This window comes from Dermacentor andersoni, chromosome 9 (assembly GCF_023375885.2).
Source record: "Dermacentor andersoni chromosome 9, qqDerAnde1_hic_scaffold, whole genome shotgun sequence".
Taxonomy (NCBI): Eukaryota; Metazoa; Arthropoda; class Arachnida; order Ixodida; family Ixodidae; genus Dermacentor; species Dermacentor andersoni.
This window is the reverse complement of record NC_092822.1, coordinates 45,575,968-45,592,190: the sequence shown is the minus strand read 5'-3', so window position 1 is coordinate 45,592,190 and position 16,223 is coordinate 45,575,968. Positions and strand designations below refer to the sequence as shown.

The following is a 16,223-nucleotide window of genomic DNA, read 5'->3' as shown; positions in this document are numbered from 1 at the left end:
CTCAAGCTCCAGAGCCGTCGATATTGATCATTACGCCAATTAGAAGAAAAAAAACACCGCAACGGCACTGGCGCTCTTCCACGGGGACTGCCAATGAGGGAGAGCGTGAGATCCCACCAACGCACGCCATCCTCGAATCTCGCGGCACAAGCCGTTGACTTTTTTTAACCACGACCCGCGCTACTGCAACAAATAAATAAAAAAGGCGCGTCAGCCAGTCCACGCGAAAGAAGACAGGGGACACGTACAGCCGTCAGCAATAGAAAGCCAAAACCTTATTTTTTTTTTAACGACCGTAGGAGCTAGACACCCATGTCATTCATAAGTGTTCAGACGAAATGTTCAACAGGAAACTGTACATAAAGTTCTTATATCTGAATCCACGCATGATGAACGTTAGGGCCTGTAAATTTAAAACGTAGCTTGACTGCTTCACGCGTGCTTGCTGGGGTGGTTCACTTTGACAAAAAGAAAAGAAGAAAAAAACGCGAACACGCAAGGACAAGCGGAAGACCCCAAGTCGGGCGCTGCCGCAGCCTTGAGAAAAGTGTTTTCAAATACGCGTCTTCACGGTGTACACTTGAACGACTTGGATGAGCCGGCGGACGCTATGCAGATAAATAGAGCGCTATACGTGAGTTTTAAAAGAGTTGAATGTTGGGTTAGTTGGTATTTTGACGTGAGAACCCCCTTGACTTGGCGCGCAACGGGACAGCACAACAGAAAGGAATACGAACACAGGCGCAAACTAACGAGTGATTTTGCTGAAGCTGTACCCACATGTATATATAGCCACAAGCTGCGATGATGCGCCGTTACAAGGAAAAGTAGAATTCGTCGAACAGGGAGTGATTAAACCAGGCGCGAAGGGAATTTCACTTCTGCACCGTACAATGCAATCGATGTTGCGCTTAACAATCTCGACCTGCTTTTCTCATTAAAAAAAGAAAATGCCTCTGACGTGTCACGAGCGTTTTTTTGCCTGCTCTTGCCTAGGGTTTTCACGCTACGCAAACGTGTTCACAAGTGGGACTGCTACTGCAATGGTCAGCAAGATACTCCTTATCAGCTAGGTTTCTTGCTAGCTCCCCGAGTCTCTCATTGATGCATCGCCCCGTCTAGCCGGTGCACAGCTTTCCGAAGGAGGATATCGTACACGACGCTGTCGGCACACTCGACATGAGGCTTTTCGTGGTGGTGGTGTGTTTTTTTTTTCTTTTTTCTTTTTTTTTTTTGCAGCCCACAATTTTTGCCTGCACAAGTGATGCGACGGCTCAGCTCATCAAGCTTCTTGGGGGCTGAAAAAAATATCTTGTGAAACGTTAGCTAATTGTGACACGTTAGAGGCATTTTTTTTTTAATAAGACAAGCAGATCAGGATTGCGTAAGCGAAACACCGATTGGACTCTGCAGTGGAGAAATGAAATTCCTTTCACGCCTGGTTGAATCACTTCCTTTCTTCGACGAATTCCATTTTTTTTTCCTTGTAACGGCGCGTCTGCGCAGCTTGTGGTCATATATACCTGTGGGTCCGGCTTCAACAAAATCACTTGTGTGCGCCTGTATTTGTCTTGCTTTCTGTTGTGCCGTCCCGTTACGCGCTATTTCAAGATGGCTCTTATGTACATAAGTTACTGCCGCGCAAAAGTTGGCACTGAACAAATTCCACGACGTCGTGCGTTAACTGCGGGAGCAAGACCAGCGAACCACCCCGGTTTGTCTTTTCTTTTTTGCTCTTGGTGATGAAGATGTTTATTGGCTTCACTTTGAAATGGGCTGGAGACAAATAGTCACCCACCATGCTCGATCTAATCATGTTTTACTACACCTATCGGCATCTAGCCTTGTTGCCTATATCTGATCTCGATCTCAACTTTCATGATTAAAACCTATATCCCTATATTGTACCATTACGTACGGCTGCAATGACTCCTGTTTTATCATATCCCTATATTGTACCGTTACGTACGGCTGCAATGACTCCTGTTTTATCATGTCCAATCCCTGCGGCTGCAATGACTCCTGTTTTATCATGTCCAATCCCCTGCTTTCTTTCCACCAATATACTCTAAAAGGCATCTCACTAGACTGATCATTCGCTGCACCTCCAACGCCCTGCACACGCGCGAAATCAGACTGCGGCGTCGACACCTAACGCCCCCTAAACGCAACGACCCGAAACCGCCACCTGCAGAGAGGCAGCCGTCAAGGGCGCCGCATCGATTAAGGTGCGAGAGGCATTGCGTATCGCTGTTTGTCCGCGGTACTTTCAGATTCTGCTTCTCACTGGCCCACTGCGTTTTTCGTTTCTTAACGATAGACGCGGAACTAACCTGCAATCAGCTACGTCGGCCGACGCAGAGAGGCGCACGGCGAAGGCTCGGGTCCATGCGGCAGGCTTAATTCTTCTAACTCATTTTCCTTCGGGCGTCCGCCTCGCATGGGACAGTGGGCTCAATGGCCGAGGGGGCCCGGGCAAGCATATATACTGACGTTACCCAACGCGTGGTGTATGCGAAAGACTGGACAGACCCCAAATTGAAAGTGTGGAAGGGGTCATACATCCCACGCGCCGAATTTAGAGCACGAAAGCTATGGACCATTCGAACAACGGCACGTTGTCGATCGACGTATACTCCGAAATCAGTTAAGAAACGACTACTTAAGTAAACTTACACAAGCCCCCTCCCCCCAATCCTTTCCTTACTGAAGTTCCTCCTCTTCACATCAGCAGCTCTACACACATGCGCTAATAACGCGAGAAGCGGCGCGCCAAATTGCGAGCGAGTCGCATTGGGCGGTCACCGCGATCATTGATCGCGCCTTTCACCTCCCCCCCTCCCTCCCGCACACAAAAACACGCGCCCGCTCCACAGCCGGGAAGTCAACAACAGGTCTGCTGCCGCCGATCGCCAGACGCACGACGCTAAGCTGCCCTCCAGACAATTACGAAGGCGAGTATAGGGGAACGGGGGAGAGGGAGGAGAGGCCAACGTTCCTTGCGAATCGACCAATATGGGAGTCAATCGGGAGAAAGGCACGCCAGCAGAACAACCAACCGCCCGAGCTGGCACGGAGGACGACTACGAAATCTCAATAGATCGGCCACGCAGAGCCAAACTACACCGTGGATCGAGGTACACGTCGCAAGAGTATAACGGAGAGAGAACAACAATGAAAACAAAGGTGCAGGTCACCATGCGACGATGAAAACGAGTGAGCGCGGCTTTCCCGCGCAAAAAGAACAAAAGTAAACAGAATAGTCTGACCGGGGGGGGAGGGGGGGGGGGCGCAACAGCCATCGACAAATTGCGTCCATTATTAATAGCCCTCTCGGGAATCCGGTCGAGCGAGACGAGCGAGACCACTGCCTGCACCGGCGCAGCAAGCGCTCGCTTCGGCGGCGGTATAGACTCGGGAGCGCAATGCACTGCAGCGACGTGAATTATGCGCGGCGCAGCGGTACACGTGTACGGCGACGGTTCTGTCGTCACACGTCGTGGAAGCCAGCCGACACGCGTCGAGCGAGGTTCTGCACGTGCGACTTATAAATAGAGAGCCACCGTGAAGGTAAAAAACAACCGCGGGGCGGCCTCCGTGTCGAACGCGACCGACCTTGTTTACAACAAAGCTCGGAGCCGTGCGGCGTTGCGTAGTCGCAATGCGCCCACTGCTGGTTAAGCCACGCGCGCTGTGTCTGAGTCTGTCCGTGCGTGTGTGTGTGTGTGTCCGTGTGAGCGCTGGTGCGTGTGCGTGCGTGCGTGCGTGTGTGTACACGGGAGTTCACGCTAGGAACTTTTCTGCAGAGCCAGAAAAAACACGTGCAGGTAGCGTTCAAGCCGTCACAGAGGTGACTGCCACTCCATTCGAGGATATGCTAAATAGAAACGGCCGGTAAAGCAGTTTAGCCTGATAAAGCGTTATTTATATTAGTTGACTTCGGGGTGGTATACATTTTGATCGCTATATAGAAGAGGAAGTGAAGCGTTGAAAGTTTATATTTCTGAATTTCGCGCCAAAACCACAGCATCGGTACGTCAGTGTGACATCACGGATTAGAAAGAGTGCCTGGCTGTTTCGCAACGTTCTGAGAAAGTCAGCGAATCTTCAGTAACAATCAACACGGTGAGTAATCGAACAAATTTTAGAATATCACGTCAAATGTTAGTATTTCTTCTAATTTGATTGCGAACCTTTTTCGGATTTTAAGGTCGGCAGGTCTAAATTTAAAAATTTTTTATCCCAGCAGGAACGCACTGCTACAGAAATGTGCCATCGGAACACGAGAACACGCGACACAGATGGATGGATCGATGGATGGATTGTTATGAGCGTCCCCTTTGAAGCGGGGCGGTGAGTTGTGCCACCAAGCTCTTGCTATTATACTGCCTCATGTCCTACCTAGGTTAAAAAAGGAAAAAAAACACTATGAACTCCCACAACCAAATTTTCTGGCCCCCTATGCGAACTTTGCTTTTTGTACGTCTCCGTTTTTTTTTTTTTTTGTCCGTTTCCATACTTTTATTCTACCAATCTTCCAATCGCCTCTTACACAGCATCGTAAAGCCCTTACAGCATCGGCGCTGGCGGCGACCCCTTGCGATGCCGTGACGAACTACAACGCACCAGAGACGCCCTCGCATTGCGCAACACTTCCACGAAGCAGAGAAAGACGGGATTTCGCGGCGACGATGTCCCCTACCGACCGGCTCGTACGCCAGCATGTGAAATAAGTTGCTCATTGCGCAGAGAATTTTGTGCACTTTGATTAGACGCAGCAAGCGTAACATGAATCCGCGGGCGCTGCTGTCTGGCGCGTACATTTCGCAGCATATATTACCGTATTTACGACTGCGCGCAGTCCGCGTAAAAAAAAAAAAAAACATAGAAGGAAGGAAAGAAAATTAAGTTTCCCAACTGAAATCTGAATAGTTAATTATTTATGCAACCTTGGAACGAAGCCAGCTTGAAGTGGCATGTGTGAACACATACTGTTTCCACGTTTTTTTGCTGGCTATGCATGGTTGCAAACTGATCGAAAATTCACGTTTGCCCGGCCGGTTCCCGCGGCTCGCAAACTTTTCGACGTGGACTTTTGCGTCCCCTCGTATATATTTAGACGAATCCGCGAAGCGAGACGGGGTAAAGCACCTTGGGGTAAAGTGCGCTAAAAGCGAGAGCGGTAGATATTGCTGGGTCGATCAATCAATCAATCACGGAAGTTTATTTTTTGCGCTATGTACAGCGAAAGAAAGGTGGTTGGAGAAAAAAAGCTGCACTTTCGCACACTGACAAAGCTCCAGCCAACCGTACACAGCAGTGGTAACGTGCGGAGAAGACAAAAGAGAGAAGAAAAAAATTCTTAAACAACGTAGAGAAGTCGTAGAAAAATATAGTCATAATTGCGACACCGTGCAAATCGGCAACACGTATCTACATAGAGGAAAGGAATGTGGGGCTTTAGATCGATTTGGCGCCTTTGATGTTCCGTCACGCAAAACTTTCGTTTGCATTCCGCGACCGCCAGAGCGCGTTAACAGCGGCCCGGTGGATGCCTAACACTCGAGTGATAACCGCACATATATATGCCATTGCTCATACGGCAACGGCCCATTACATCGAATTTTCCGCATGTCGCACGTAAACGACGGTTATTCGCAAGAAAGCGAGTTAACGCAGCGCTGGAATTGACTGTTCTGCATTGCGAAGAGTAGCTGCGACTTTGAGAGGCGTTTACCCCACTATATTGATTGGTCTATTCGTTATCACAATAATTTTATTGCAAGTGTGTGTGTGTGCGCGCGCGCGTGCGTGTTATATAATATGAGAGCCAGTTCAACAGCACGAGGGACAAGGACGAAAGGACCAACAAGTATACAGACCTGTACGCATAGGATATGCAAGATGCATATGCATGATAACGCAAGCCAATAAGGGCTTGTAAGATAAGAAAAAAGTGACACCTCCTGCAAACCATATATAGGTGCACTATACTTCTTGCACTTCGTTCCTTTGTTTAAAAAAAAAGCGCAAGAAACAAAGAAGGAGTGGTAAACCCTTCTCTATAAATGCTTGCTTTCTTTTTTCATGTAGTAATAATGCCTGACAACGAAGATTTGTAGAAAAGTTCGTCAAACGATTCGCGAGCAGTTCTCTGCCATTGCATGACCCTGTGAGTGGATTTGGAATTTAGAGAACGTTTGTGTACAAAAGGAGACCATTGCCAGCGTTTGATTGTAAAAACTACAAAAGAAAAAAAGCTGTGGACCACCAGACAACGAAGCCCCCGATTTCCCCTCGACTTTCCCGTTAAAAAAGATATGGCACCCCACTTTTACCACCGACGAATTTCAAAAAAATAAAGTAAGAAAACCCGATAACGACGAACTCTAAGTATATTATACACCACACGGCTGCCATGGTGTGCGAAAACATTTTCTAAGAAAGGGGGATGTCGAGAAAAACGAGCGAAGCCCCTCCAACAGGTTAAGGCGACAGTGTTTCCCCGAACTTTTGTTTTGACTCTGAGCACCGAGCAACAGCGCATGGCGCCAGGGTCCACGCCTGTTATTATACGCAATATTACCCTATATACGAACGCGACGGCAACATTACCGCGATTACACGCACCGAAAGGCGCGACTAACAGCAACGCAGGAGAGAGAAAGGTTCGTTGATAATCCCCAGAGCACACACGCCCACTTACAGAAGAAAACAAACCAAAACAAACAACAACAACAACAAAACAATAAAACGGGTCAGAAAAACTCTCCGTCCCGTCATCATCGGGGTCATCGCGGGGAAACTTGGTCTCTATGTGGGCGTCGGCCCGAAAAAACGTCGCGTCGTTTCACGAAGCGGTCGAGAGTATGAGAGCAGCGTGGAACTCGCGTGCGTACTTCAGCCGACGCCCCCCCACCCCTCTCCCCCCCTGCAGAAGTGCGCAGGAGCTCGGCTTGTCACTCAGGCAAACAGCAGATCGGCGCGGCTTTTTGAGAGACCTATTAGCTATAAAAAGCGCCTATGTTTGAGAAACACAATGAGGGTTTCTTTGCATGCATAAGTTATGAAACGCGCGTTTGCCAAGAAGACTACGATCTCTCTCAATGGAAAGGCATTAAACAGGCGGCCTCAGTTAGCAGTAATTATGTACAGGCTTCGATTGACGCTGGAAGACAGCAGCGGTATAGCAACGTGCGTTATGCGAGAGAATGGCAACCGCGCTTATCCGTAAAGCAGCAGCCAACGTGGCTTATTTTGATCGATGCCAGTTGAAGGATAACAGGATCCACTGCATACTTCAGCGGCAGCTACCGTATTTACTTGTCTTTAACGCGCCTTTTAAGGCACTAAAATCAAGAAGAGATGTTGGGAAACGCGAGCGAATAAAAACCTAACGCCGCGGAAGTACCCAAACGGGTTTAACGAACCACGTCGTCCTCGAACGCGCCGTGGAGCTTTAGCTTTGCAGGTTGACGAACGAGACAATTCCGACAGCGCTTTATAGGGAGGGGGGGGGGGGGGGGGGGGGGCTCGCTCGAGCGACAGGCGATTTGCCGGAGTCGTCGCATTTTTAAAACTAACCGGTGCGGATGCGATGCTTCTCAACGTGCCGGTGTACCCCGAACATTGCGATCACGGTGACGTCAGTGCCGTGCACTCACGCGTGCGCATCGTTTCGCTTTCGGACGGTGCCCGTTTGTGTCACCGCGTCATCGCCGTTATGGATATCTGTCGCTGGGTGCGAGACGCGCGCTGGACGTGCTTAACTGAATACAGGTGAGCGCAATTCCAAGACGGGACTGAAGATAAAGACAAGAGCAGGACAAGCGCTTGACAAACGTGACAGCCTGACATGTCACGTTTCTCGTTTACGCATCTTCTCGACGCGCTAGGGGTAACCCGCAAAGACGGCGCGGCCACAGTTGACGTCAATGCAAAACTAAACAGGCACACCACTCTACATTTAAAGCTGCGATTATCTGTTAATATTTTTTTTTTTTTTGCGCGAGAAAACGCACGACACGAGAGAATGCACACAAGACACTGAGTCACAGACGGAACTAACCGCGGAGTTAATGAAATATTCGCATAACAGCACCCGAAAAAATATAGTTACCGTTACACGCAGTGGCTTCAGTGGAGTGGGTTACCAGCGCTGTTGCCGGTAACCGTCTCAATGATCGAGAGGATACAAAAAAACTTTGGTTTCGAAAAATTGGCCGGCGATCGTACCTTAATAGCTACGGCCATAAGCTGGACGCAAATGAAGAATGTAAAACCATAAGCATCTTTACGGTAACCGTAAACGGGGTGTAAATTCCAGACATTTTTTTCTACTGATATCGCAAATTTCGGCCGCTATGCGTCAAAGAGGAAACTACGAATTCAGCGATAGCCTGCGAATTAAGCATGCGCTACGCCTGCATGACACCACCCAGCGCTTGCCTTATGTGCCTCCGCGCAGAAAAATACTTCGCGACGCAGGCCGATATTGAAAGAAATTCGGCAGAATTTGCTGTTCGGCTAGTTGGTTACAAGGTATTCAGAACGGACGGAAAACATCGCAAAACACGGAAGAGACACAGCGTCGTCCGTGTCTCGCGCTATTTTCCGCACTGAAAGGCACAAAGGTCTCCCTGCCCATGTCTGTGTCCAAGAGAATTCAAACCCCTTCTAAGCAATTATTTTACCGTGTATTACCATACTTTCGTTCGGACAACTGTCCGTTGCCGCGGTGGCAGCCACCTCGTCAAGCGACTCGATGCAGCTTTTTGCGACTTTCCGTCAAAAATGAATCGAAGCAAGTTCATCTCCGTGACGTCACAGGAACGAGCGAACGTAATTGGCGTATCTGCACAAATTAAATCCGGGTACGATGGCCGTGTGTCTTTCGTACTGCATTCTTAGGCTGTCACCGACTTGGTATATATAGCGCCGCTCACATCGGCACATTAGGAGCGAATTACTCACGAGTCAAAGGCACACACGACTTGAAAGATCTACCGCGAACAGCGGCGTTTACGGAGCCGGGCGCGCTGACGACACCCGTATATACGTCGCTCGTAAAGAGAACTACGCCAGCAAAGTGGGCGCAACCGACGTCGCCGTCTAGGTTGGGTCTAGTGGTAACGCCCCAAGCGCAACCACTGTCGTTGCCCGTGTAGCCGAGGGTCACGAACATTTATCCCGTTAGCCGCAGCAATTGCGAAGCTGTAATACAGGGACAGACTGCTAAGCTGGGTTAAGAAACTGACTCACACCCACACCGGAACGTGCAAGGTTCTCGGTTAAAGTGGGTGCACGCAAGAAGTGGAGTGTCAGTGAGGAGTAGTATAGCATGCCTGGCCAAGCGTAATTTCGGTGCAGTCGCTTCCGCCCTTGACTCCCCCCCCGAGTGGGGGCGGGGCAGGCAAAACACGGCGGATTCCAACCTGTTAGCCAAGCTAAGTAAACCGAGTATGCATCGGTCAATGCCATGCGGAAAGAAAAGCACGCGTAAAGCGCCAATCTCGGCCATCGCAAAGCCCCCGTCAGTTGGCCAGTGTGAACGTCAAAAGTTTCTCACGAGGAGAAACGTGGTTTTTTTCGCCCCAGCTCCCTAGGCGACGCGGACACGCTATGCCGCCCAAGGACAGCTACGACTCCGACGCCGTCGTGACCGAGACGAGCACCAGGCACGCCAACCATCCCGACAGCAAGAGTTATACATTCAGCGACGACGGTTGAGCAAAAAAGACAAAATCGAAGACGTGACGAACACTCAACAAGATAACGGGACTGTGGTTCGTCAAGAAGCGGCAAATTCATGGCATGGCTTACCCTTACGAATAGTAAACCTGCCGGTGCTGGGAAGCGGCCGGTAGAACAACGAGGTCCACGGTGGCAGAAGGCACTCACACAAACACACGCGAGCACGCGGACAGACGTACTACTACGCGCACGACACAGTTACGAGAGAGACCCAGCCGTTCAAACACCACTGACGTCTGCAGAGAACTGGGCGTGAGCTCACACACACCCCGCCGACGGAAAGAGGATAACGTCACCAACAGCGAGGCAGAGAGGGGGGCAGGATATGCGAGCGACGAGGGCTATTACGCAAGCGCCAAGTCCCAAGAGCACGCTTTTGGAATGAACAAAACTGCCCCCAAGATGATGATGATGATGACGACGAAGGCCAGAGCAGGTGGTGCGTTTGGTGCGCGAGCGCCATACAGGGCAGATTACGAAACGCCGTCCGGAAATCTCTTTCCAAAACGCAGTCGTTGTCCTTGTCGTCTGCTGCCACCGCTGCAGACGGTTGCGCCATCTAGGCAACGATAAAATAACGACGGCGGGACGGAAGCGCTCGCGGCGGCACCTGTAAGTGAGGAGAACAAACAAAGAAATTGTGCGCCGCGTCATCCGAGATCCAGGGAAGTATAGTGTAGACTTCACTACACAGATGGCGCGCTATGCCGCGCACCGCCGATCTCCGAGGCCGTGGCAGGAAATAGTTGAACAGCGAGCGTGCGTGGACGGAAAGAAAAAAGAAAAGTGCGCTGGGAGTTGCCGAATCAAAAGGAAGCCGATACGAAACGGAACAAATGACTTGGCATATTAAACTGTCAATTGTCCTTTTTGAGACGAAACGAAGAAAGCACGCAACGACAGATTATCCCAGATTATCTTAAAATGTGTGGAAGGGTGACGGCTTAGAACTCGCACTTTTGCCGGAACCGCTGCTGCGAAAATAATCGAAAGTTTTAATTTATTTATTATATATTAAGCATGCTTTCAGGCCCCGAAGGCGTTTAAGAAAGGAGTGTTATAATGCACGTAAAATATATTGTAGAATACAAAAGAGTATCGCAAGGCAACTTGTGAAGCAATCTTGAAATTTTCTGTGTCAGCGATATCGCGCGATGGAGGTGGGAAGATTGTTCCGTTCGGAACCGGTTGTTGGTAGGCAAGATAGTCATGACACAGGTTGGTCCGACACATTTGAAAACGTACTCTGGAACGGTGGTCACATTGATAGAATATGTAGCTAGGGGATAGAAACAGACTATTCCAAAATAGGTCTGTCATGATAAATCTTACGTAAAATACAGAGAACTCAATATTTGCGGCGCAGACAAAGTTGAGGTAGATTCAAGATTATTTTCATTGAGGTAACATTAGACTGAGGTAACATTGAGGTAACACTGAGGCAACATTAGACATTTGATAGAGTGAAACGAGCGGCTCGATTCTGGACATATTCAAGGGTGTGGGTAAAAAACGATTTGAGAAGGGTCCCAAATCGCGCATGCGCACACTCTAATTTAGGACAGACAAGCGTTTCGCACAAAGTTATCTAAAGCGAAGATCGTGCGCACGAAAATTTGCGACGCAGGCAGCCAATCAAGCGGTCGGCGTTGTTGATCACGTATGCGAGATGCACATTCCAGGAGAGGTTATCGGCAACGTCAATTTATAATGTTTCTGAGTAAGCATGCGTGTAAGTTGCGAGTTCTTCAACGACAGTTTTAGCTGCGAAACATGCAACTAAAACTGTCTGGCTATTGCGCTCTTTCCTTGCGGTCTCGCCAGTTGGCACGTTTTTTTTTTTTTTTTTTCCCCAAGTTGATCAATCACCAACGCGCCAAATTCCTGACGTTGCTGAACCTATCAGAAAAAACACAGACACCTTAATCGCCCTTCCTGTTTCCACTAAGGGTTTCGATGGCGCACCGTTATGCTGAAAAAACCCGAACGGGGATGCGAAGAAGCAAAACGATACATTGTTATTCTTGGCACACGTCTTCTAAAAGGCACACGTCTGGTCTTCTTTTAGCACGATGTGTCTAGACAAGACAGGCAAAAAAGCCGGCGGCCCCTTGTATCTGCGGGAGTTTCGCACGCTTCACCGCACTTTGCGACGCGACGTATCAACAATGAGCAATGCGTTCAAAGCTGCGGTGGGCAGATGGCGTTACTGGACCATTAGCGGGAACGTAATGCGGATACGGTCTGGGCTGGAATCTTTGGCTGATGGTTCGCAATGAGGTTGGTTGGTTAGTTAGTTAGTTAGTTGTTAGTTAGTTAGTTAGTTAGTTAGTTAGTTAGTTTAGATAGATAGATAGATAGATAGATAGATAGATAGATAGATAGACAGACAGACAGACAGACAGACAGACAGACAGACAGACAGACAGACAGACAGACAGACAGACAGACAGACAGACAGACAGACAGACAGACAGACAGACAGACAGACAGACAGACAGACAGACAGACAGACAGACAGACAGACAGACAGACAGACAGACAGACAGACAGACAGACAGACAGACAGACAGACAGACAGACAGACAGACAGACAGACAGACAGACAGACAGACAGACAGACAGACAGACAGACAGACAGACAGACAGACAGACAGACAGACAGACAGACAGACAGACAGACAGACAGACAGACAGACAGACAGACAGACAGACAGACAGACAGACAGACAGACAGACAGACAGACAGACAGACAGACAGACAGACAGACAGACAGACAGACAGACAGACAGACAGACAGACAGACAGACAGACAGACAGACAGACAGACAGACAGACAGACAGACAGACAGACAGACAGACAGACAGACAGACAGACAGACAGACAGACAGACAGACAGACAGACAGACAGACAGACAGACAGACAGACAGACAGACAGACAGACAGACAGACAGACAGACAGACAGACAGACAGACAGACAGACAGACAGACAGACAGACAGACAGACAGACAGACAGACAGACAGACAGACAGACAGACAGACAGACAGACAGACAGACAGACAGACAGACAGACAGACAGACAGACAGACAGACAGACAGACAGACAGACAGACAGACAGACAGACAGACAGACAGACAGACAGACAGACAGACAGACAGACAGACAGACAGACAGACAGACAGACAGACAGACAGACAGACAGACAGACAGACAGACAGACAGACAGACAGACAGACAGACAGACAGACAGACAGACAGACAGACAGACAGACAGACAGACAGACAGACAGACAGACAGACAGACAGACAGACAGACAGACAGACAGACAGACAGACAGACAGACAGACAGACAGACAGACAGACAGACAGACAGACAGACAGACAGACAGACAGACAGACAGACAGACAGACAGACAGACAGACAGACAGACAGACAGACAGACAGACAGACAGACAGACAGACAGACAGACAGACAGACAGACAGACAGACAGACAGACAGACAGACAGACAGACAGACAGACAGACAGACAGACAGACAGACAGACAGACAGACAGACAGACAGACAGACAGACAGACAGACAGACAGACAGACAGACAGACAGACAGACAGACAGACAGACAGACAGACAGACAGACAGACAGACAGACAGACAGACAGACAGACAGACAGACAGACAGACAGACAGACAGACAGACAGACAGACAGACAGACAGACAGACAGACAGACAGATAGATAGATAGATAGATAGATAGATAGATAGATAGATAGAAATTTAGTAAGGGCGATACACCATAGAACATGTACATAAGGATGCAAGGCTCTGGGTGTTCGCGCTGCAAACACGTAGAGCTTCGTCGTTTTACGCAGTCTAAGGCCGCTCCTCTAGTAAGCTTGAACCTCGTCTGCATTATCGAGCTACACAGATGATTGAAGCGTAACATCAGAGGAGGAAAGAGAGAAAACGAGATAGAAACAACAAATTATCGAATAAAAGTAAGCCGTCCTGTCCCCTGGAAGAAATAAAAAAGAAACGCGATGGCTTCAGCTCTGATCGGTCCTCGGGGGAAAGCCCTGCGCAGGCTGACATTAAGCGCCCGCGATAGCTGTAGAAGCATCATTAAACGAAACGAAAACAAAATCGTCACGAATAAAACGGCTAAAATGTAAGACGGTCATCTTTTGTTCTACGCAACTTCCCCCTTCCCCTCTTCCCCACTCCCAGGCCTACCACCTCTCCTCTCGGCCCTTTCAATCAGGTTTCAGCGGGTAACGTTAATCCCAGCCGGGGCAACAACGCCCCGCTTTATACCACCGCCCTATAAAACCAGCCAAAAGGGGCAGCGCAGCACAATGGCACGGGGGCGCGATGAGAAACAAGAGAAACGTCTACCCGTCCGGCGCTCGTTACGGGCAGCATAACCATAAAGGGCCGGCCGAAAACGAGTTTTTCAGGGACACAGTGGTATACACAAAACGGGGCCAACCGCCCGGCCATACGCTCCGCCTTGTTTGCGCCTCGTAGGTCCGTTGTTTCTGCTTTTTTTTCAGTAACGGCCATCGAAGTCAAGGCCAAACACTTTCGACAATACACTTCCGGTTATACGTTCACGTATGTAAACTGCATTCTGTACGCCAGGGCACCGATGTTGCTGCTGCTGCTGTTGTCGCTTTCAACAATGTATGCACGTAGCCACGAGGGCAGATTGATGATGATGATGATGAAGCCTCAGTCAATGGCACAAACCCACTGAGGGGGATAGGCCACGAATCGGGTGGTAATATGATTCAGCAAATAAAATAAAATAAATTGGTTAATAAATAAATAACCCGAAAAAGAAAAGAAAACAAATAATCCAAGATACAAAGATTGGCCGCTGTCAAGCCGCTAAATAGCACTTCTTCGTCTTCTACTACCAATGGTTCGTCGTCATCATCATCATCATCTGCTTTTCGTTAATATTTATTTTTCGTCCCTCCGACCTCATTTCAGCTTGACAGGGTCTACTCGGACTTATATTTGTTTAATTGCTAAACATTTACTTTGGTTTCTAAAGGAACCTTGTAGTCGCGGAACAAAGTTTATAGATAAAAGTTTTCCCCCGCCAAAACCGGCCGCAACGCGAGAAAGTAAGCCTTAATCGTGACGTCACAGTGACGTACATGGGCTTACGGCGCGAAATTCAAAAAGAAAGAAAGGATAATTGGTAGGATGCGTGCCGGTCTTGATATATCAACGACAGCAAAGCTAGGCAAGCTAGTTCTCGCAGCCTTCGGAAGTACTGTACTCAATGTCAGAAGTCGTTTGCAGCACTGTGGAAGGATGCAGGACTCCTTAGCCAATAGGAAGGCCGAATGCCCTCCGACACGTGTTCATCCGCGCCGTGTCGTCTGCTCACCGCCGCAGTAACTCGCGATATACAACGTGCACGCGCAAAGGTCCCAACACGCCACGTATCGCTCTATAACGTACCACGTGACAAGAAAAAAAAAAACTCTCTAATCTCGCCAATAATAAGACATTTACGCCAGAAGCTATATTCCCCTGCGCAAGGTAGATTATTCGGCATTCGGGACTTCGCAAGTTGGCCACATTAAGCACGATTTTGCGTAATAAGTGCTGCAATATTCGCAACGATTCCACAACGTGCGCGGAGTCTCATTGCATTCCACGTTTACAAATACAGCAATTTCCTCGAGACAGAGGTCGATGGAGGCAGACAAAGCGCAGTATAAACAAAGCCGGATGAACGTCCCAAGTCACACGTACTCGAAGACCAGACAAATCCATTGTTCTTTTTTTTTTTAATAGGAAACTCGATGGAGCATGCGCAATCTATATATAAGCTCTGCGGGCGTTCCTCTGTCCCGCCATGTCGTACGTCACCGCCAACAGTAAATAAAAAAGCGCGAGACAAGCGGTGGCACTGAATGCGCGTGAGCGAGACGCGCGTCACGTAGATCGAAACACGTGACAACACGCCCGCGGGAGTCGCTGCTGCACGTGATCGGTCTCCGCACTTCTCGACGCATCCCGCTGAAGACGCACCTCAAAAGCGCAAGTCACGTGGAGGAGACCGGCACGTACACACCACGGCAGCCATGCACACGTATACGTATAGCGCGGCAATCCGTATTATCCGGGAAGACTTGAGCCTTGTGTCACCCCCCATCGATTTCTTCTACAGCTAACCTTTACACTCGAGTGTGTCTAGCTGAACGTGACACCCCCTTTTTGCTTGTTTTTCATCGCTTGTCCTGTTAAACGCACACACGCACGCACGCACACACACACACACACACACACACACACACACCCGTGCCTAGATCTAACCGTATGAGCTGTAACAGAGCGGTCCAAGAGTCACGTATGTATGCCTCGGAAAACACGTATAGAACGCGAGACCCGTGGGAAACAACGAGACACGAACGTATCGGGGGAGCGAAATCAGGCGGGGGC

The 16,223-nt window shown here is 49.1% G+C and overlaps 2 protein-coding genes across 3 annotated transcripts in view; both read right to left on the bottom strand.

Annotated features, from left to right (window-relative positions):
• The window catches only part of Nca (neurocalcin homolog), a 100,527-nt gene that overhangs the window by 38,413 nt on the left and 45,891 nt on the right, over positions 1-16,223 (bottom strand). The window lies entirely within an intron of this gene.
• LOC126527949 (neuronal calcium sensor 2) overlaps positions 1-16,223 on the bottom strand; it is a 72,078-nt gene that overhangs the window by 13,011 nt on the left and 42,844 nt on the right. Inside the window, exon 1 of one of the 2 annotated variants that reach the window (XM_050175786.3) lies at positions 9,823-10,148. The exons of the other annotated variant lie outside the window; for it this stretch is intronic. The gene's annotated coding sequence lies outside the window, so the exon portion shown is untranslated. Of the gene's footprint in view, positions 1-9,822; positions 10,149-16,223 lie in introns of those variants that run through there. 2 annotated transcript variants of the gene reach the window in all.